Genomic DNA, 23,656 nt, shown 5'->3' with positions numbered 1-23,656 from the left:
AGCTAATGTCACATGCAGGAATATGCCTCCATATAAAAAAGTGTATTTATATTTGAAATTGAATTGAATTTGAATTCTGAAGTTGTAGTTAATTCCCATGTAACATAGAGGTTCTTAACTGGAGACTGAACCTGGCTATGGTCTTAGGGGGGTCCCAGGATCCCTGGAAATGTGTGGGATTGGTTTGTGCATTTATCTGGAGTGTTCGTTGTTTCATCACATCTTAACATGAGCCCATGATCCAAAGTGTTATGAATCCCTGCATAAAACATCTAAAAGTTCTTATTCAAAGCTCCAAATAATTCTGGGGTATTCTGTTAAAAGCAGCCTACTCTTTGGGGCTCTGCATTTCAGGGTGCCTAGTTCAGTACTACATCAGTCCTCTAGGTGGCAGCAAAACCCTCAAATGCACTTCTGGTTTCTGAATTTTCTTATCACATTGTTTTTTTTAAGCCAAGTACGGAACCCAAACCTGGAGCTTCTTTCAGCTCTTTCACTGGTCCATCTCACCATGAGCTAAATATATTAAAGTGCCCTGTGACCACCTGGTGAGAGGGGAAGGTGGCTTGGACCAGGTGGTCACAGGGCAGATGATGAGAATTCATTGATTTAGGAATAGATTTAAAAATTGGGCCAACCGGATTGACAGAAAGATTGGATATGGTGTGTAAGAGAGAAGAGTAAGAATGACTTCAACATTTTTCGTCTGAAGGCTAGATTTGACATTAACTAAGATATGAAAGGCTTCAGGAAAAGCAAGTTTGAAGAGAAAAGTAGGTGTTAACGTTTGAGCAAATTGCATTTGAGATGCTGAGGATTGCAGTTGGATATGTGAGGATGGAGCTCAGAGAACTCCCAGCAGGAGATAAAAATGTGGGAGTCCCTGGTATATAGATGGCATTTAAAGCCCTGAGACAGGGTGAGCTCACAAAGGGAGTGAGTGTAGTGGTGGTCTAAGGACTGCACTCAGGGGCACTCCAAGGTCAAGAGAGTGGGAAGATGAGGACGAACCAGCAAAGGAGACTGAGAAGATCCATCCAGAAGGAGAAGGACAACCCGAAGGGTGTGGCTGAGAAAAGTATTACTAAGAGGAGGAAGCGATGGGCTGGGTCAGATGCTGCTGAAAGATCAGGTAGAATTAAGAACTGAAAACTGGACAACAAAAAACCAAACGACCCAACTGGAGAATGGTCAGAAGACCTAAATAGACATTTCTCCAAAGCAGACTTAACAACAGATGGCCAAGAGGCACATGGAAAGATGCTCCGTATCACTAATTATTAGGGAAATGAAAATCAAATGTACAGTGAGGTACCACCTCACACTGGTCAGAATGGCTACCATTAAAAAGTCTACAAATAACGAATGCTGGAGAGGGTGTGGAGAAAAGGGAACCCTCCCACACTGTTGGTGGGAATGTAAATTGCTGCAGCCACTATGGAAAACAGTATGGAGGTTCCTCAAAAAACTAAAAATAGAGATGCCATATGATCCAGCAATTCCACTCCTGGGGATATATCTGGAGAAAATGCTAATTCAGAAAGACACATGCACCCGTATGTTCATAGCAGCACTATTCACAATAGCCAAGACATGGAAACAACCTAAAGGTCCAACAACAGATGAATGGATAAAGAAGATGTGGTACATATATACAATGGTATACTACTCAGCCATAAAAAAGAATGAAATAATGCCATTTGGAGCAACACAGATGCAACTAGAGATTATCATACTAAGTGAAGTAAGTCAGAAGGAGAAAGACAAATACCATACGATACCACTTATATGTGGAATCTAAAATATGACACAATGAAGTTATCTGCAAAACAGAAACAGACTCACAGACATAGAGAACAGACTTGTGGTTGCCAAGGGGGAAGGGGGTGGGGGAGGAATGGATTGGGAGTTCGGGATTAGTAGATGCAAACTATTATATACAGGATGGATAAACAACAAGGTCCTACTGTATAGCACAGGGAACTATATTCAATATCCTGTGATAAACCATAATGGAAACGAATATGAAAAATAATGCATATATATATGTATAACTGAATCACTTTGCTGTACAGCAGAAATTAATACAACATTGTAAATCAACTGTACTTCAATAAATTTTTTTTTAATGACTAGGACCTAAAAAAAAAAAAAAAACTGAAAATTGGGCATTGGGTGTAGGAGTGTAGAGGTCTTTGATGACCTCCACCAGAGTATTTCTTGGAGGGCCTGGGACAAAAGTCTGGTGGGAGGGGGCTCGCAGGAGAAGGGGAAGAGAGACACAGTCAGCACATCAGACACAGAGACACACAGCACATCAGACAGATCATCGGAGGAAGTTTTCTGGGAATGGAAAGAAACTTGTGGGATAGTAGCTGGAGGGAGGGGTGAGGTTAAAAGAATATTAAACCAAAAAAAAAAAAAAAAAGAAAGAAAAAGAATATTTATCAGACAGGAGAAAGATGTGCTGTTGGGAGAGCAGGGAGCTGATGAAGCAGCAGAGTGAGGAGGAAGTGCCGGGTGGGAGGTGCGCCGGAGCGGGGATTGGGGAGGGGAGGACCGAGGTGGGACCCCAGGACTGTTCATCCATCCCCACCGGTGGGGAGGCCTGTCTGGACGCAGGTGTACAGAGATGTGCGGGACGTGGAAGTTCCCCCCTGGATGCGTCCGGTTCTCAGCAAGGTCAGCAGCTGAGGCTGAGGAAGGGGAAGGAAGTGCTGGAGGTCTGAGGATGGAGAGGAAGAGGGAGAGAAACACAGTTGGGTTTCTGGGGAATGCCGAGGGCTGAGGGACCTTGAATTTTGAAGCAAAACCGGTCAGCAGGGCTGGACGTCTTTCTCTGCACCCGACTGAATGGGTGTAAATTTGAGCTCGCCAATGTTTGGTGTTTTTATGGAAAAGAATATGAAAAAGAATGCATATATATATGTATAACAATCACTTTGCTGTACAGCGGAAATCAACACAACATTGTAAATCAACTGTACTTCAATAAAATTTTTTTTTTTAATGACTAGGACCTAAAAAAAAAAAAAGGAAAGAACTGAAAATTGGGCATTGGGTGTAGGAGTGTAGAGGTACAGGACCAGTATTTTGTTTTATTACCAGGTCAAACATTTTCTGCCTTTACTCTTATTAATCCTTTTCTTCCACTTCCAGTCTTCTAGCTTCTAGAGTTGAAAACTTGATTCCTTTATTTTTAGGGCTTGTTTTTCTTGTTTTCAAATAAATTCACATACGGTGATCCATTTTCCTGAGTCCTCCTTTGTCAACCTCCCCCAGGCTTTGACAGGTAACTCTCATGTTGCAGGTTATTTCTGTAGAGAGTGGATAATTTTAATGTTCATTTCCCTTTTCCTCCCTGACCTGAATCATTTTTGTAACATCACGTTGTGGTTAATTTCTAATTTTATTGCCTTAGGGTCAGTGTGATTGTTGATTTTGGAACTTTTTGAGATTTTTTTCTTTGTGGCCTAATATTTATGAATGGAATATTTCCCAAAGTAGAAATCACATAGATATTTCTATTTAATATAGCACTGTAAACTCATCCCTCAAATACAGCAAAGAAATATAAAAATAACAAAATTTAAGTATGTATCCAGGCTCAAAGACATTGACGCATCTCCATGGACTAGAGGGGGGCAGAGATGCAAAGTGGGCTGCGGGCTTGAAGCCGCTGGACTGCTGGGCCCCCGTCTGAAATCAGGCAGTGGAGGCTGGGGGCTCGACTCATGGGCAACAAGAACTGAAACGGCCTCATGAGAGATGGGGCTGTAGGGCCTGAGGGGGGATTCCTGGCTCCTGAAATGGTGTTAAGAAAAGCTGCAGCCGATACCTGTCCAGGGTTACAGTTTGTGAAGCAGCCATTCAGGGACCGGGGAGGACAGGGGACTGAGCTAAGCCAGCCTCTGGTTTGGTGAGGGGATCTGCAGTACCTTTAACACCCCAGCTAACAACTGGACTGGGGGTCTGGACTGCGGGTCCCACAGGACCAGTGCCGGGACCTGTAACTGTGACAGGCAGGGAGGGAGCAAGGCTGTTCAGCTGAAATAGGTCTGCACATGGAAACTCCAAACTCGACAATCCAAAGACAAGCACCTCATAGGAAGTGTGGCCACACCTCTCGCTTTCCCAGAGATAATCCCAGGTTACAATGCGAGTCCCAGCATCACATTAATATCACCCTCTTTCACGCTCATAGTATCCAGGTTTGGACAGTCAACGATATGGTCCCCTGACACAGGTGAAATTAAAGTAATAGAAGGGGCTGAGAAAGGGTCGAAACTGGATCTGGCTTAGACATGGTGAAATAAAGTTGGAATTTCCCAGTCCTCTTTCAGAAATTATGCAAGAGCAAGGAGGAATATGAGACAGAAGCAGAAACACCATTTTTAATAAAGCTAGGAGACAGGTGTTAATTCCAAAACAGGTGAGGGCTGACAGAAGTGAAACAGGAGGAACCTGGATCTCTTGGGAAGAGCCAGCCAAGTGTACTACCAAGGTGAGGGCAGACCTTGGCACTTTCCAGGAACAACGGGAAAAGGGTGCTTGTGCACCCAGGAATTAGACTGAAATAAAGTATTAAAACAAATATTTAAAGATTTAAGAAAAATGATCAGATAAAAAGAAGAGCTGAATCCGTACAGTCAATCCACTCTGTCCCAGGAAACACAGGCACAGAATGATAACTCCAAAATGTACAACAATGAGGTTTATAGATTTCATAGGGGCAGCAAGGCAATTAAATCACGTATAAGGAAAAAGAAGTCAGGCTGGTTTCAGATGTTTATGGCAACATTCAGTGCTAGGAGATAAGGAAGCAATATCTACATCCTCAAGAAAAAATATGTCACCCGAGAATTTTATAGTCTGTCAAACTGTTTTTCAGGATAAAGGCAACAAACAGTTTTGAACATGAAAAGCTCATCAGAGACTATCATTTCCATAAATTCTTCTTGAAGAAACTACTGAAGCAGGATCTTCACAAGATGAGATCACAAGGTGAAATCTAAAACGAAATGATCCAGGGGAAACGCTTTGGTGAAAGGGATTCTGAACCTGTTTAACTGTAGGACTGGGACGAAACAAATGTGGGAATTATGGTCACAGCAGAACGGATGATTTTACAAACTCAGTAATGTGGGAATGGTAGAATTAACAAAAATAGGGATGCAAAGGGAAAGAAAAGAGGGGGCATTTAAACTCACTGGTTTCCTCATCTGTTATACACAGGGATTGAAATATCTCATTTAAAACTGATTAAAAAATCAAGTAACAGAGGTATGTATAAACATATTTAATGAAAAAAAAACAAACACTAAAGAAAAATGAAATCATTTGACATTGAGTGCAGAGAAGGAGAAGGGGTAAAGAAAAAAGAGGAAAAGTGCTGTGTTACATTGTTCAGAATGGGGTCAACGGAAACAGTCTGGAGAAACAGAGTATCCTGTCAAGTTATCGTTGGCAGCTGCAGCTGCTTGAATAAACATGCAAACCTTCCAAATGATCAGGAGAAACACACCTAGAACAAAGGCAAAGCAAACACAAAGCACGCAATATAAAAATAAAGAAGGACTAAAAAGGCTGAAAACGTGGCATAAAATAATTCACATTCATGTTAGGGCTAAACTCATCTATTCCAAGAAAAGAGACTTTCAGATTGAATCACAAAGCAAAACTTGGTGCCCTATTCAAGGGATTTACTTAAGATAAAGGCTTCAGAAATGATGAAAATAAAAGGGCCAAGGGATATTGGGCTAAAGCAAGCAAAATTCCTCAGGCTTGTCATCATAGCAGACAGGGTTAAACTCAGGGCAAAGGTCAAAAGGTTAAATGAGACAAGGAAGGTCACTTTATAACGAAAAGAGGGATATATAATATAAGAGGGCTATTTGTGCAGAAATACCATAGCATCGTCATTTATAAAGTAGGCCTCCAGAGAAATAAGAAACACAGTAGCAGTCAAAGATTTGAATTTACTTCTCTCAGATTACGTCAGGTCAAAATACATCTAAGGATATGGAAGACCTACATAATACGGTTAATAAGTTATATCTCATTGATACATATCAAAATTCTTAGGCCAAAACCAGAGACTATGAATTTTCCTTGAGTGCCCTTAAAACCTTCACAAAAATTGACACTATTTAGGCTGCAAATGAAAACTCAAATATTAAAAAAAAATAAAGTAGTACAGGCAACATTGATTTCTGATCTCTGATCACCATGAAATAAAACTAAACATTAATCACAAAATCAGAAACAAAAGACCCTAACGCCTGGAATTTTAAAAACTCTCATACTCTTGCTTCAGGTTAAAAAACTCGACATCAGTGGTGGTCCTTTTGTAATATATAAAAATACTGAATCACTATGTTTTACACATGAAACTAATATAATATTGTAAGTCAGCTTTACTTCAATTAAAAAAACATTCCACATCAACCATAAGTCAAAACCAAAATTTTAAAATATTTACAAAATAGCAATCATGGAGTTACATCAGAAATTATGGGCTATATCTAAGATAGTACATATCTGTATCTAAAGGCTGGGTCTTAACCTTAAACACATTTACAAAAAGAATTGAAAAATTAAGCGTCCAAGAGGTTAGAAAAAGAGCAACAAAAATACCCCTGAAGAAATTAAAAAGAAAAAACTAGTAAAGATAAAAGCAGAAATTAATGAATTAGGAAACAATAGTAACAAAAAATGATAGAACTAAAAAATAAATCTAAGAGCTGATTCTTTGAAAAGAAAAATACAATTTTAAACTGTAAAATAAGAAAGCGAAAATATACAAAATAAGAAATTAGGGGGAAGTTAAAAAGTTCCCAAGAGAGGGACTTCCCTGGTGGCACAATGGTTAAGAATCGGCCTGCCAGTGGAGGGGACACAGGTTCGAGCTGTGGCCTGGGAAACAACTACCGAGCTTGCACTCTAGAGCCTGCGAGCCACAACTACTGAGCCTGTGTGTAACAACTGCTGAAGCCCCCGTGCCCTAGAGCCCGTGCTCCGCAACAAGAGAAGCCACCGCAATGAGAAGCCCATGCACCACAACGAACAGTAGCCCCTGCGCGCCGCAACTAGAGAAAGCCTGCGTGCAGCAACAGAGACACAACGCAGCCAAAAAATAAATAAATAAATAAATTTATTTAAAAAAAAAGTTCCCAAGAGAATGCTTTGCTCTGCTTCATGGAAATACACTTGGAAATCTGGAATGAACTGGACAATTTGTTTTGAGGAAACTATAATTTATCAAAACTAACTCTATAAGAGTTTTAAAAATCTAAATTGTGAAATTACCACAGAAGAAATAAAGAAGCTTGTTAAAGAGTTATTCATCCCGAGGAAAGCATCAGGCCCACACAGTTTCACCCAGACAGTGATCAGACCGCAGAGAACAGAAAAATTTCATGCTACTTCAATGTTCCAGAGTAAAAGCAAAGAACAAAAGCTTCCAAATGTTGATCGTAACCTTGATTCTGAAAACCAGACAGTATTGGACATTCAAAAAGAAAATTATAGCCCACTCTCACTTTTGAATATCAGTGTAAAAATCCTAAAGTATTAGCAAACCGAATCAAGCCCCAATTAAAAAAAATATATGATAGTAAGATTATTCCAGGAATGAAACAGGTTTTTTATTAGGAATTTATTGTAACTAAGACTCACCATTTCAGGGTGAGGAACTCTGCTGTCACAGGACTTGCTGAGCTTACAGACACTGCCAGGATGAATGTCTCCCCCTCCCCCTTCCCCCCTGCCACCTGCAAATTCTCTGGTCTTAAGGCTCAATCAACTTCCAAGACATAAGACATGACCCCACCCCTACGTCCCCCCATGCTCTGTATTTCTTGCTCCTGATCTAGCTCTCCCCTGCTCCCCTAAACCCACCTTCCGAACCCTTCCCATCCCAACCCAGAATCCCCTGGAATATCTGCCCCACAACCTGCAAATCCCTCTTTAACCTCAAGCACTCCGGGTGGCTCCACTTTTCCACCTCTGCCTTGATGGAAACACTGACCGTCCTGAGAACACCTAAGGACACCTGAGCCTGCTCTTCTCTACAGGGCCAGCCCACACCTCCCCCGGCACTCTTGTCCAAGCCTTCAACCGTTTGCCTTTACCACCCTCTCCCCTCCCCTTCCTGATATCTCTCTACTTTCTTGCCGTGTGTGTCAGTGGTTTCCGCATCCACGTACGTGACCTTGGTCTCTCATTTACTCCACTCCTCCGCCCCAACCCCAGGCTGTGCAATTGACATAATGGTACTCAGGGACCCTGCCTCTCCCCCACCTTAGACATCCATCCTCACATCTTGACCTGGGCCGCCATGACCATCCTATTCCCTTACCAGAAGCTCCTCTCTAGCTTGGTTTTTCAATGACTCCAGTAAGATAAATAAATCACTGACTTCCATCAGAACTTCCAGTCTGTCTGACCCACTACTTCCTTCAGCCATTCAGCCTTCTCCCTCCTACTTCTTTTCTTGCTCAGCTTAGATTCAGCATCACACACACACACACACACACACGCACGCACACGCACACGCACACCTGTCTGTCCTCACAGACAACTTCCTCTCTTCTTTTCTCAGGGCTTCTCAGCTTCAGCACTTTCGGATTTGGGCCAGATCTTTCTTTGTTGCGGGGCTGTCCTGTGCCAACATTATACGCTGCAGCGTCCCCGGCCTCTACCCACTAGATGGCGGTGGCATCCCCAGTGTGACAACCACAGTGTATCCAGACGCAGCAAGTTTTCCTGGGTGCGAGTGGGGGGAAGGTGTGGGGACATATGGCCCCTGAGAACCTCTAGCCCTGGCTCATTCCTCTACTTGCCCTCAGACTCTGCCTGCCCGCTCACATATGTACAACTTCTTAGGAATCATACAGTGTGAGCTATCTTGTTCTTTCCTGTGTAGCCCACAGCCCCTCTTAACTGAATTCTTGTCATAAATACTTCAACATCTTTAAACAACCCTCCCTCAGTAACACTTCCAGGGAACTCTTACACCTTACACCGGCACCTGTCCTTCCCCTCCCCTCACGTCTTGACGGGTTGGTATTTTCCTTGCTCCCTTCCTTTCTCCTCTTCTGATCCTCCCTCAAGTATGACTAAGTGTCCTGCCATTCTGCCCCTTCGGCTTCCGCTAAGGTCTTAGGTGACTTCCGCGTCGATGAATGCAGTGGACACGAGGCGCACTGGAGCAGAACCAGAAGGGGGTAGCGGGGATCTCGAGTCTGGTGTTGACCCTGATGAGTCTGAGTGTCTCAGAGGCATCCTCGAGGACATGTTGGGTGGACACTGAGACTTGCCGGCGGGAGGAGAGGGGAGGTCTGGGCCGGCGGTGCACCTGGGGACGTATGGGTGTGCGTGTGCTATGTGTGTAACTGATGCCATAGGTGAGATGAGGTCCCTTGGCGGGGGTGGGGGTGGGGGGGTCGGGGGGATGTAGAGCAGTTGTTCTCAAACCTGAGGAAACTTCAGAATCACTTGAAGGGCTTGCAAAAGGCAGATTGCTGGCTCCCCCCCCCCGCCCCCATAGAGTTTTCAATGCAGCAAACCCTGCGTAGCCTCAGGGGGAGGGAGAGTTTGCGTTTCCACCAGGTCCCCAGGCGATGCTGAAGCTGCTGGTCGGGTACCATGCTTGGCGGTCCGGGCACCGAGCTGGGCGGCCCGGGTACCACGCTGAGCGGTCCGGGTACCGAGCTTGGCGGTCCAAGTACCGCGCTGGTCGGCCCGGGCACAGAGCTTGGGGATACAGGTACCACGCCGGGCGGCCCGGGCACTGCGCGGGCGAGAGACGGCGCAGGGCCGCGGGACCACATCTCCCAGGCTGCCCCGCGCTGCTCGCTCGCGACTCCTGCCGGCGCCTCCGGGGCACCGCTTGGTGGCGGGGGCCCCCTCGGGGAGTCCGGGAGCGAGCGCGCAAGCCGCGGCGGTTGCGGGCTGCAGAGCAGCGCTGGCCGGTGAGTAGGGGCTACGCCGACCGCCCATTCCTCACGCCTGAGCGGCGTCGTTTACGCGGGCTGCGTGTCCAGGTCCGGCGTGCGGGGTCCGGGATGCGGGGTCCGGCGCGGGGCTGCCCGTCACTGAGGCGGCGTCCTGTCCGCCCAGTCGGGTGCCGGGACCCGTGTAGCGGGTGGCGCGGCAGGTGGCCGGCCTCCCCTCCGGAACGGGGGTGTCCAGGAGCGCAGGACGGAGGCCGGTGCCGCGGACACTGGGCCACAGAGGCGCCAGCGGCCCGGCGCGCGGCGGCCCCGCGGGAGCTGTCCTGAGTGCTGCGTGGCGGGGGCCGGCCGGCCCGTGGAATCCCGGCTCCGCGGAGCCGTGGGCACCGTTGCGCTGGCGGGGCCCGCGCGGCGCACCTGGAACCCGGGCGCCGTTTGGATGCCCGGTGGCCCGGGATGCGCGCAGCCTGTCAGGAGCGCAGCGGGGACGCCTCCTCCCTGCGCATCCTGGAAGCACAGTTAGTTTTAGATGCTTTCTTTTCTTTTCTTTTTTTAAAGGAAGTGGGACCCTGAATACCTCATTTTTCTTTTGTGGGCGCTGTATTTACCAGCAGGTAAGTTTACATAATAAGCGGTGTACGGTTAGAAATAACGCGTTCCGGGGAAGCTGCTCTCCCTTGCCCTCTATCGGGAGAATTTCGCGGACTGGTCGACACGCTTATCCATTAGCAGCTGCGGGCGCTGCAGGCAGCAGATAAAGTCCCGTGGAGTCGGCACAAGTCAACCCTTCAAAGCAAATTTTGGTTTCAGAAGACTTTTGTCATCTAGTTTCAAACAAGATGTTGTTTCATTTAAGACGGGGTGAGGGCAGCAAAACCTGTCAACCCTGATACCTTAACTCTACAGCAAATGGCTTTGTACGATGAACTCGCAAAGCAAGCGGGTTTAATTTGGTGCCCCAAACTAGATCTGAAGCCTCCACGTTGAACTCTGTTTCAATAATTTTTCAAGTTGATGTGTCTGCTTGTGGTGCGTAATCTTTTCTTCTGTTAAGAAGCAACAGATGTCTCTTTCTAGCGTTTGTGCTCATTCCTTGTTTTCTATGGACCACCTTCTCCACAGTGTGGACTATTAAGGGTAAAATAGGACATTTTTGTCTTGGGCTTGGTTTTCGGCGGATGTTCCCAGTGTATCTTCACTAAGTATCTTCTTTATCAGATTAAGTAAGTTTCTGTTTTGTTGATTTTTTCCCCCAAATGCTTTTGTATAGCATGTATTGAGATGACCATGTAGTTTTCTTCTTAACATTATTAAACATAGGTGATTATTCTGCTAGCTTTTCTGTCCATAAAATCCTGGGATAATTTAAAATACACGTCTGGGTTGTTTGATAGATTCACTTAGCTAACATTTTATTTAGGGTTCTGGTATCTATATTTGTAAGAGATTGGTATATATTTTTTCACCCTCCTCCCATTTTTGTCTGAGTTCATAATCAAGGTTATGCTGTCCTCACTGATTAAGTGGGGAAACTTTCCATTATTTTCTATGCTTTGAAGCAGAAGAACGGTCTGCACCTTGAAGTGTGGCACAATCTGACTGCAGACCGCCTGGGCTGCTGGTGTTTTTTTTGTTTTTGTTTTTAAGGAAGTTGGTATCAGTATTTAACTACCTTTTCATTTTTCCATGATCATTGACTTTTCTCAGGTTTTCTATCTCCAAAGTCAACCTAATACTTTATATCTTCCTGGAAAATCATTAACATTGTTGATATTTAATATATGTTAGCATAATGTGTATAGTTGTCTGTTGCAAGCAAAAAAGTCTTTCATATCTGTGGTGCACTTTTTCTTGTTCATACGTGTGTGTCCGTGTGTGTGCATGTGTGTGTGCATGTCTGCCTTTTCTCTTTTTTAATTGGTCAGACTTGCTTAATGCTTGCTTACTTTATTAGTCTTTCCAAAGAACCAGATTTTGGATTTATTGACTAATCCTATTCATTTTTCTTTTTCTATGTCATTAATTTCTGTTCTTTTTCTTTCTACTCAATTTGAGTTTATTTTACTCAAATTCTAGCCTTTGAATCGAAAGATTAGATCATTTATGTAATCAGTCTCCTTCTGATGGAGGCAAGGGCCTCTAATTCCTGTGGCCTCCCATCTGGCCTTTGCTCTATTTTTAATTTAACCCTTCAAATCAGACATTATTGCTGTTATTATTATTTTCTAGGTTAATATTAAACTTATCTACCTGTTTACCATTGTCTTCACTCTTCATTCCTTCTTGATCACAGATACTCTTCTTTGGATCACTTTCCTTCTCCCTGAAGTACATTCTTTAGAAGTTCCATCAGTGATAACATATTTTTCTGTTTTTATAATATCTCAAAATTCCTTTAATTTTGTCCACATTTTTGAATTTTGACTTCACCAGGTTTCGCTAACCTATTGTTTCCAAAGTGATATATATATATATATATTTCTAGTATTTTTAAAAGATACTTTGTAGCTGGAAGGTCTGGGGACTTCAATTCTGCTATATTGCTGAAAGATGAAAAACAAATTAATTTGTAGTCTAACAAACTGTCGGTTTTAGTGACTTTTCCCTGTACAAAGTTATATGTTCATCTCAAATTTATTAATTATAACTTATATTGTCTGTACACTTATTTTTTCTGTTTGACCTATTGATTCCGAGAGTTGTGTTAAAGACTTCCACTATGATTCCTAGTTCTGTTAGTTTTTGCAATATTATATACATTTACAGGCCAGCCCTAAGCAAACGGGCTGTGTGCACTTCCGTTGAGTGTATGTCTAGAAGTGGAATTGCTTGGTCATAGGGTATGCATAGGCTCAGTTTTTGTAGATACTGCCAAACAGTTTTCAACAGTGGTTGCATCAACTTATGTACCCAAGAAGCATACGTGGTCGCCACACATCGTTGCCAACTCCTGGTTAATTTCTTTTTTATTTTAGTCATTCTGGTGGGTATCACATTGTGGTTTTTGCTTGGATTTCTCTGATGACAGGTGAAATTGAGCTCTTTTGGTATCCTTAAGTTTTCACACATATCTAAACATTTTTTTCTCTTGATGTTTAAAGATAATCTGCATATATGAGATTTGGGGGTTTTGTACTTTATGCATCAACAGTCGTAAGTTTTACTGATTATTTGCTCATCATTGATTGTTTTATCTCTTGTTTTCCTCCTTTTTGGATTCATTATTTATTTCAATTGAATGAGTCCTTAAGTAAATTTTTTTCCCCCAGAGATTCTGTGGGTGGTAAACTTTCTGAGCCTTCACATGTTTAAAAATATTTTAAAATTTTGCTGTTCCACATGAATACTCTTGACTAGGTATAGGATTCTAGGTTAAAAAAATTCTGAATTTTGAAGATAATTCTCCATTACCTGCTGGCATGGCATCTAATGTGGTTGATAAGTCTATGCCGCCTGATTCCTATTTCTTTGTAGTTAAACTTTATTTCTCTGAAGCTCTACAATTTTTTCTTTTTCTCCAGTGTTCTAAAATTTCAGCACTGTTTGTCTAGGGCTGGATTTCTTTTGTTCTTCCTGCTCGGTTCTCTGTGGTCCCTTTCATTCTATAGATTAATACATTTATTTGGCCCTGGGGAAGTTTGAGGATTTCCTCATCTCCTCCATTCTCTTTATTTTCTGCTTTTGGAATTACTGTTAAATGGGGTATTAGAATATCTTAATTTATCTTTCAAGTTTCTTGACTTTTCTCTCAAATGTTCTGTCTCTTTATCTCTGTGGACGGTATTCTGGGAGATTTCCCTTATCTAGTGTTTAGCTTTGTCCAGTCAACTCTTTAGCCAATCTGTTGAGTGTTTTAAGTATTGTTTATCATATATTTAATTTTCAAGGTTTCTACTTTTTGAAATTTAATTTTTGGAATAGATAAGATATTCAGTGTTCAAAAATTATACTGTATTCAAAGGTCTCCCCACCACCCTATCCCCTGCTACCCAGTTCTCCCTCACCCCACAAGTGGGTAACCATTGTTATTAGTTTCTTACCTATCCCTCCAGAGTCTCTTTATGTAAATATAAGCAAATATGAATTAGATTCTTGATTCTTCCTTTTCCTTTTGCACAAACAGTACTACCCTTGAACCTGCTTTTTTGTTTTTCGGCCACGCCCCATGGCTTGCAGGATCTTAGTTCCCCGACCAGGTATCAAACCTGGGCCCCAGCAGTGAAAGCACCGAGCCCTAACCACTGGACCGCCAGGGGATTCTCTTGACCCTCCTTTTTAATCTCACAACGTGCAGTAGAGATCTTCACCCATCAGCTGGCTCTTGCTTTTGCAGAGAGAGTCTCCCCTCAGTCTTTCCAATGACATTTAATAATTTCTTCTATGGGCTTTATTAACTCCTTCTTCTGGTATATGTACTCCTGTTGGCTTGGTGTCCCCATTTTCATGACACTGAGTAAAACCTGGGGTGCCTTTCTTTGTGTGCTCATCTGTAATTAATTAATTTTAATTAATTTTTGGCTGTGTTGGGTCTTCGTTTCTGTGCGAGGGCTTTCCCTAGTTGCGGCGAGTGGGGGCCACTCTTCATCGCGGTGAGCGGGCCTCTCACTGTTGCAGCCTCTCGTTGCGGAGCACAGGCTCCAGACGCACAGGCTCGGTAGTTGTGGCGCACAGGCTTCGTTGCTCCGCGGCATGTGGGATCCTCCCAGACCAGGGCTCGAACCCGCGTCCCCTGCATTGGCAGGCAGTTTCTCAACCACTGCGCCAGCAGGGAAGCCCATGTGTGTGCTCATTATGAATGTGAGGATTCCTGTTTCCCTGCCTATCTCTTTGCTGCCTCTGGTGATTGCTGGCGAGCTGTGACGTGCTGCCGGGCGGAGTGTGTAGCCCAGGGGGGGGGCTCGTGTTGTGGCCGCTCAGCGTGCGGGGAAAGCATCCCAGGGCCCTGGCCATCCCAGCCGCCGCGCCCCAGTTCATCTTGTCAGATCCCATCCCTGCCCCTCTTTCTGTCTGCGGATTTGGAGCCTGAAACCCGTTACCATTTGCCCCTGCATGACGGCCTCCTCCCAAGCTTGTACTGGGCTGGGGTTCACTCAGGCCGTCTGATCCTGAGAACGCTCCACCTTTCAGAAGTGTCTCAGATGCTTTAGTTGGCCAGTGGCCCTGTTTCTTGTTTCCCAGGTCTCTTACTGATTTAGTGGTTTCAAACTACTTCTGTCATTCCAAAGCATTTTAGGGTACCTGGAAGGCAGAAGTATGTGTTTAGTTCATTTTCTTGGTCTGATCTCCAATATTTCTTTTATCTTGAATTTATTTCTGTGTCAGGGGTCCACTGGACCACCCCCAGATTTAGTGATTCCGCAGGAGGTGTCATGGGACTCAACACATCGCCATCTATATGGCTGCAATTTATAACAGTGGAAGAATACAACGCAAGGTCAGCAGAGGGAGAAGCCCCATGGGGTCAGGTCCAGGGGACCAGGCACAGGCTTCCAAAAGTCCTCTCCTGGCTGAGTCACACGGTGACGCGTCGTGAGAACACAGGTGAAGCGCTGTCCCCAGGAAGCTCTCTGGAGACTCGGCACCAGGGTTTTTTCCTGGGGGCTGGCCACACGGACGTCCTCTGCCTGGCACCTATCCGAACTCCTGACTCCCGGAAGGAAAGCAGGTGTTCAGCATAAACCACCGTGTTTGCACAAACAATTTAGGAGCAATAAGAGCCTCTCTTCACAGTCCTACACATGTCAGGAAGTAAAACCCGAGTTCCCAGCCAAGGGCCAACCTGCCAAGCAGGCCTTTTTTCAGAAGAGCCATCTCAGGCCTGCTCTGTTAACCCTTTTTTGTAAAGTGTGCCTCCTGTTTTCCACAGAAAAAGATGGAGACCATACCTGGAACTGACGTCTCCCATCCAGCTCACCAAGTGCTTTTTGCCCTCTCTCTGGAGAGAGCAGCTTTTTTTGAGTATTAAGATGCAGTGATGGGTAAAGAACTGTTTCCTGACTTTGAAAGAAGCCAAAGTATGGCGCGTGCCAAGCAGCCCTGAGGGGGCAGAGCATGGGGTGACTGTTAAATCATTGGTTTTCTTGTTGGTCTTTGGTCACTTCAGGGCAACTGGTGGCTCATCGTGAACATGGCAGTCCCCAGTGTCATGCATACCTTTTCCATGGTCCATTCTGGTCACCCCGTCCGTGGCAGGCTCTGCTGCCCAAACTCTGGCCCTGGCTCTGCTCATGGGGCATTTCATCTCTTACTCCTCTTCCGTGGCTGTGTTCAGTGGCTTTTGTTGCTTCACTTTGTGTCTAAGTTTAATCTCCCACAAGATTGAGGATCAAACAGCAAATCACACGTAGCTATGGACCCAGAGCCTCCCTGCCAGGGTGACTGCTTACACTGGTCCCTGTTAGCGCTGCTTGAGGAACAGCTGTGTTGCAGACCAGGTTCTTGGCCTCCTTAATTAATAGAAATTGACCAGAGGCCAGACAAGAAATTCAGGCAAGGCTTTATTGGGGCCCCTGCTGCAGCTGGGGGAAGCTAGAACAAACCGGTTCTCTTGCTTGCTTTCTCTCTGAGGCGGGGGTGGGGGTGGGGGGTGGGGCTTGTGCCTTATATGCGGTGAGGGTAGGGGTGTGTCCAGGTGACGGGTCAGAGGGGTGACTTAGCTGTTTTGCCCACCCCTTAGGTGGTGGTGTGTGCAGGGGGCATGCACAGTGCCCTGCTTTGCTCCAGGCTCTTCGGAAGTGGCAGTTGGGTTTTTTGGTCTCTTTGTATCTTTGGGGTCCAGAATTTGCCCCAGCTGAGCATTCGTGCGGTTATTTTTAGTCCCATATAGTTTCTTTGTATTTTGTTGCTCCCGGAGAGGTGTGTCCAGGGGCAAGCATTGCAGCACTGCAGCAGAGAGTCCCAGGTCCCAGCCTGTCTCAGCTATCCTAAGGACACAGGAAGCTGTCTCTTTTTCATCCTATTCCCTGCTCCCCACGTTGCTGACTTGTTCTGTGCTGAGGATGGTGAGGGAAAGCTCCAAGCTGACATTAACAGCCTGGGTTGTCTGAGTTCTGTCTTCCCAAGCAGCAGATGGTATAACGAAACGTCTCGGTTGGAAAGGCTTTCTGAGGTCATTGAACCTGCGTGTGGACTTAGATTGTCAAATCTTTTCTGACTCTACGGGCAGTGTCCAGTTGTAGACCTCATTCCTCCGTCTCCCCATGGTTTTAGACCTCAGGTGTGGGGAATTGAATTAATCACATGCTCCTTCTTAGCACTTTATCATTGTTGGTCCGTCCGAGATCCTCTCTTGTTTTGTGTGCTTGTTCATGCTTTTGTTGGTTCATTTATAATTCCTTCCTTCTTCTTCTGTGTACCCCACTCTCTCATTCTCTTCCCCCCACAGCCGACTATTCTAATGTGTTTAATACATATGCTTTTGTTGTGTGTATTCTTTTTTTTTTTAGCGTCAGTTGTGGTTTTATTTGTAGTTGTATGGCCCAAATGTAACTCAATTTATTCACTATCTTGACTTCATTAGATAATGTGCTTACATCTTCCCAAAATATTTGCATTTGAATGAAAGTCTCTTCCCTACCAAATATTTCCATGTCTTGTTGTATGTATTCCTAAGAATGTGTACTGTTTTGTGTGCATGTTTTTTCATATTTTTAAAAATTTGTGTGCGTGTATTTTTTTCTTTATTTTTAACTTTTTATTTTATATTGGGGTGTAGTTGATTAACGACGTTGTGATAGTTCCAGGTGCACAGCAAAGGGACCCAGCCATACATGTGCATGTATGCATTCTCCCCCAGACTCCCCTCCCATCCAGGGTACGTGTGCAAGTATTTTTTTTTCTTTTTGCGGTACGCGGGCCTCTCACTGTCGTGGCCTCTCCCGTTGCGGAGCACAGGCTCCGGACGCGCAGGCTCAGCGGCCATGGCTCACGGGACCAGCCGCTCCGCGGCATGTGGGATCCTCCCGGACTGGGGCACGAACCCGTGTCCCCTGCATCGGCAGGCGGACTCTCAACCACTGCGCCACCAGGGAAGCCCTTGTGTGCAAGTGTTTTTAATTTACATAAATGGTGTCACGTGATAGCTCTTCCTAGTGTTATCACTCACCGCCATGTTTCTTTGGCTCATCCCTGTTGCTATGGTGACCATCTGGTTTGTGTATCCACCACATTCTGCCTATCTCTCTCCTGGTGATGGACGCCCACATTGATTCCTACGCCCAGACATGAACCTCTTGTATTTGTCCCAGATGGACTTCTGGGAGCATCTCTCTGGGATTCAGGCCAGGAGAGGACTGCCTGTTCATAGTGTGTGCCTATACTTAATAGAAGCGAGTCCCACCGATTGCTCTTGAAAGAGGCTGCACCATCCTACATTCCTGCCTCCCCCCAGCAGTGCACAGGATTCCAAAGATCTTTATCTCTGCAAACACTTGGCATTGTCCAGCTTTCTAATTGTTAGCAGCCTTACTCTTTTTATTTACATTTCTCTGGTTACTACTGAGTTTGAGAATATCTTTATATGTGTTTGCTGCCTTGTTGAATTTCCTGTAACATGAATTGCCTGTTCCCGCTCTTTCCCCATTTTTCCTTCGTTCTTTTTTTTGGGGGGGCTGCACCACTTGGCTTGTGGGATCTTAGTTCCCCGACCAGGGATCAATCCTGTGCCCACAGCAGTGAAAGTCCGAGTCTGAACCACTGGATCACCAGGGAATTCCCTCCCGCCCCCCATTTTTCTTTTTTTTCTTTTAAATTTATTTATTTATGTTGGCTGCATTGGGTCTTCGTTGCTGCGTGTGGGCTTTCTCTAGTTGCGGCGAGCGGGGCCTACTCTCTGTTGTGGTACACGGGCTTCTCATTGTGGTGGCTTCTTATTGTGGAGCATGGGCTCTAGGCGCCCGGGCTTCAGTAGTTGTGGCCCGTGGGCTCAGTAGTTGTGGTTTGTGGGCTCTAGAGCGTAAGCTCAGTAGTTGTGGTGCACGGGCTAAGTTTCTCCGAGGCATGTGGGATCTTCCCCGGCCAGGGCTCGAACCCGTGTCCCCTGCATTGACAGGCAGACTCTCAACCACTGCGCCACCAGGGAAGTCCCATGCCCCCCAGTTTTCAACTGGAATTTCTGACTAGAATATTTTAGACTTTAGCTGCTTGTTGATTTTTAGATGATGCAAATGGTTTCTCCTGATATGTGATGTGTCCATTCACTTTGTTGTTGGTATCTTTGTTGAGTAGAAATCCTTAATTCTGTAACCAAAATAACCAATTTGGAGAGTAGAGGAGGGAAGGAGTGGGAGTTTGGGATTAGCGGAGGCAAATTGTTATATACAGGATGGATAAACTGCGAGGTCCTACTGTAGAGCACAGGGAACTATGTTCAATATCCTGTGATAAACCATAATGGAAAAGAATATGAAAAAGAATATATATATATGTATAACTGAGTCACTTTGCAGTACAGAATTAACACAACATTCAACTGTAGTTCAAAAGAAAAAATTTGCCCCCAGATCCCAAGATAAATGCCTATGTTTGTTGATTGACAACATTTTAATAATCAAGACATTCCACATAAAAATCCAGATTTCTAGCCTCTGTTGAATCAGTCGTGCTTCGATGTTGGCTAGGGTAACCGAGTGGTGGGCTGTCTCGCCTCACTCGTTCTTGTGACCTCTTGGTTGTGTGGTCTTTTGAGCTTATGACCAGCCCCTGCTGTGTGTGGAGCAACACCTTGAAATAAACAAGCATGGTGGTAGTAAGTGTGCACGAGGGTGTTAAGTGAACTCGATTATGGGGTGAAGTGGGCGTGGAGCTGGGAGCACAGTGTGGTTGCTGTTCTCACGATGTCAATGAGTGTCAGTGTAGGAACAGAAAACCTATTGCACTGCCCACCATCTTTCAGCAGTAGTAACTCATTCTTTTCAACCTTTCCTGGGTTGTTTCTTGTTTTGATGCATAAAAAAAAAAAGGCCATGGCTTAGTGGAGTCCGCATATGAGTGGAGGCTCCAAACCAGGGGTCTAAAACCTTGTTCTGTAAAGAGCCAGATAGAAAATATTTTAGGCTTTTCGGGGTCGTACACGCTCTCACAACCACTCTGCTCCTGCCCTGATAGCTCAGACGCAGCCGTAGACAGTATGTGAATAAATGTGGTTCGTTCATTTGGTCCAGACTTGACCCACAGACAATCGTTTGCTCACTTAATGTTTTCTTCCTTCTGTTGTTTCTAAGGTGCACGGTTATAACATTCATCTAATCACTGCGTAGCAGGTACCTACTGTGTGCCAGTGCTGAGATTATAGTGATGGATGAGACACAAGTTCAGACTTTAGGCTCGAGGTCTGGGTGGGGAGACAGACAAGGGAGGATAACAGGCCAGGACTGTGAGCCCAGATCGGGCATCGGGGTTTAGGGTAGGGCATATCAGGGAAGACTTTCTGTAAGAAGGAGGCGTCAGAAATGAGCGGGGAGAGGAATAAGGCAAGACAGGGGCAGGGCCTTTATGTACTTCCTCTACAAATCCAAGAGGCGAGAGTTTTGCCCAATATAGCTGGAAAGCATAGATCTGGGTTTTGTGGTGGCAAGGAATGGGGCTCAGGGTGGATGTAGTAGGGGTGGTAACCAGCCAAAAAGTGGGAAGCAGGAATGACAAGACAGAGACTGGGTAAAAATTCCACACACACAGTTACGTGTGCTTGAATTATCAAAGGATGGTGGGGGCTTCCCTGGTGGTGCAGTTGTTCGGAGTCCGCCTGCCAATGCAGGGGACACGGGTTCGTGCCCCGGTCCGGGAGGATCCCACATGCCACGGAGCGGGTGGGCCCGTGAGCCATGGCCGCTGAGCCTGCGCGTCCGGAGCCTGTGCTCCACAGCGGGAGAGGCCACAACAGTGAGAGGCCCGCGTACCGCAAAAAAAAAAAAAAAAAAAAAAAAAAGGTTGATGGTGTGTCAGAAAATAAGAAAACACAGAACGTTAATTTCACAAAGTTAAAATAACCCTGATGGAGTACAGTGCAAGCCCACAAAAGTAAAGTGTAGACCAAGCTAACATATGGATGTATGCAAATATCCTAGATAAAATAGCAAAATGAATTCAGCAGAAGTTAGGAATACATTTTCCCAAGTAAGTTTTATTCTGGGAATTGAAGAATGCTTTGATATTAGGACATAAGTTAGTTTAATTTATCGTGCAGGTAGTAAAAGGGGAAAGCTGTGTAATCACCTTGAGAGAAACTGAAAACGCACTTCATGGAATTTGACGCTGAACAGTGTGCCTTCCTGAGAAGCTTCCACTGCCCTGCCTTCAGGTGTGCAGTCTCCCTGCCTAACTTCCTCACCTTTTTGTTTCCCTGGCACACCTCTGCTCTTTATTTCTTTACGTTTTCCTTCTTCATGTCCTTTGTGACCCTTTCCTGTGTCCTCGGTGTGGAATTAGGTTATTCTCTTCTCCCTGGTCCAGGGAACACTATTCAGACCTCTCATCGTGCATTTCAGTTGTAATTCTTAGCCTCTCTCAATACTTAGTTGATTTCCTTCTGTTGGAGCCTGGTCCTGTGGTGGGCACTGCAGATAAGGAGCTAAGTTACATGATGCCGGTCACTTGCCTTTTCGCCCTCAGGCTGGTCCCCGGTGCTCCCCTGGCCTCTGCCGCCGGCTATGGGTGTGTGTAGGAGGCGGGGAGGTGAGAGGAGGGTGGAAGCCAGGGGATTTCTCTGCCGTTTGCTGCCTTGGACCGTGTCTCAGGGGTGGTTCCAGCTCCAGTTGAGTGACAGTGGCCTCTGGCCTTTTGTCCCACCTCCTTCCCTTGTCCCTCCAGCCTTATTAAACATGCTGGAGGGGTCCCGCTGTTGGGAATCTCTGAGTCGGCTCGCCTCCCAACTTGGCGTTTTAGCCCTTCCCAGACCTTGAGGCCAGTTCCCATATTATGTTCCCTCTACTGAGCTACTGCTCTTGAATTCTGTTTTCCTGACTGGACCCTGCCCAATGTAGACACGAGCCCTGCTTCTGGGTGCCCACAATCTTATAGGACAAACACATTAAAACGACTCTGATTTTTGTCCAAGTAGACCTCACCTCAGGCACAAGCACTGGCCGTGACCCAGACTGAGACCATTGTAGGACTTCACACTCCTTGTTCACAGAGACTTTTCCAAGGATAATCATGTCTCCAAACCAGGTTAATCCCTTTCTTTTGAGCTGCTGGAGATGGAGCTGGTGGGGCCAGAGCCCCCTTCGCTCTCGGGGGTCATAGGATGCGTGAGCTCTGCGGGAGGTTGGTCTTTGGGGGTTTCTTGATTATTTTAAATTTATGAACTTGGTCTTTGTTTGGTTCAGTGTGTGTCTCCAGTGCGTAGTGAGTGCCCAGTCAACATCATTTCATAAAATCTAAGATGCCATCCATTTTCAAACAATTATTTTGTGTTCCACTAAAAAAGAAAAAAAAATACTGTCAATTAAACTGTGATGTAATGTTTTTTATTATGTGCACTTTTTATTTTAGGCTTATTAAAAGGTCGTTTACACGTATTTAAGACATCAATTCAGTCATACAGCGTTCTGGTTCGTATACAGAAAGGAAAGTGTAAATGAAGGAAACTGCTTAGGGCATTTCTAAAACCTCCTCTTCTGAGTCACTTTGACTCCAGGTCATCTGTCTGTGACTTTTTGCAGATGATGTCCCCTCTGCCATCAGGAACCCTGGTAACGTGTGGTTGTAAAACTGTTCCTCACTTGTCTCCAGGATTTTCTTTTGAGCTTTGACACCCATTCTTCAAATTTGATCCTGGCCCTTCCTTATCTCACCGAAGGGATCAGCAGAAGGTGTTGATAAAGCAACCAGGACTCATACCGCTCCTTCGATTGCCTGTCTTGGTGTGTAGGCTGAAATACTGTAGGATTGCGGTCGTCTGTGAGGCCACCTGGAACGGAAGCCGAGTCACTGCGCTTTTTCAGGGAGCTTATCTTTTTTTATTTAAAAAAAAAATTATTATTTATTTTTGGCTGTGTTGGGTCTTCGTTTCTGTGCGAGGGCTTTCTCCGGTTGCGGTGAGCGGGGGCCACTCTTCATCGCAGTGCTCGGGCCACTCACTGTCGCGGCCTCTCTTGTTGAGGAGCACAGGCTCCAGATGCGCAGGCTCAGTAGTTGTGGCTCACGGGCCCAGTTGCTCCGCGGCCTGTGGGATCTTTCCCAGACCAGGGCTCGAACCCGTGTCCCCTGCATTAGCAGGCAGATTCTCAACCACTGCGCCACCAGGGAAGCCCAGGGAGCTTATCTTGTAACCGGCCGAGCAACACGCCCGGCCAATGGCTACCGTAGGCGGCATGCTGACTTCAGGGATATTAAAATGTGTGTCTTGGAATCGACAGACTGTGGTATTTGCACAGTTAGTTAAGCGAAGGAACCTGGTGCTGCCTGAACCCATCCCTTACTGAGAGAGTGAAGACAACTCGCAGAAAGACGTGGGGTGTGGGTGTCCCCGGACCCAGTTGTTCCTTGGGCCGCATCCACCCCTGCGCTTTCCACGGTTTATGTACGGAAGCAGGTCATCCCTCCCTCTTTCTTTGTGAAGCTAGTTCAGATTAGTTTCATGTCACTTGCAACCTAGAGAATCATGACTAATCCAGAAGCTTATAAAATGAGTATAAGCAATGTGGCGTGTGCAGGAATTAAAAGAATATCAAGGCTCAGAAGCAGCATCAAGAAGAGAGAGA

General features: G+C 45.5%; 1 protein-coding gene across 1 annotated transcript in view; it reads left to right on the top strand.

The window, feature by feature from the left end:
• The first annotated feature begins 9,851 nt into the window (after nt 1-9,851).
• Nucleotides 9,852-23,656, top strand: part of SPECC1 (sperm antigen with calponin homology and coiled-coil domains 1) — a 245,943-nt gene continuing 232,138 nt past the window's right edge. The window contains 2 exon segments of the mRNA XM_030861333.2: nt 9,852-9,974; nt 10,515-10,570. The gene's annotated coding sequence lies outside the window, so the exon portion shown is untranslated.

This window comes from Globicephala melas, chromosome 20 (genome assembly GCF_963455315.2).
Source record: "Globicephala melas chromosome 20, mGloMel1.2, whole genome shotgun sequence".
Taxonomy (NCBI): domain Eukaryota; kingdom Metazoa; phylum Chordata; class Mammalia; order Artiodactyla; family Delphinidae; genus Globicephala; species Globicephala melas.
The sequence above is the reverse complement of the archived record's forward strand: the minus strand, read 5'-3'. Positions and strand labels throughout refer to the sequence as shown.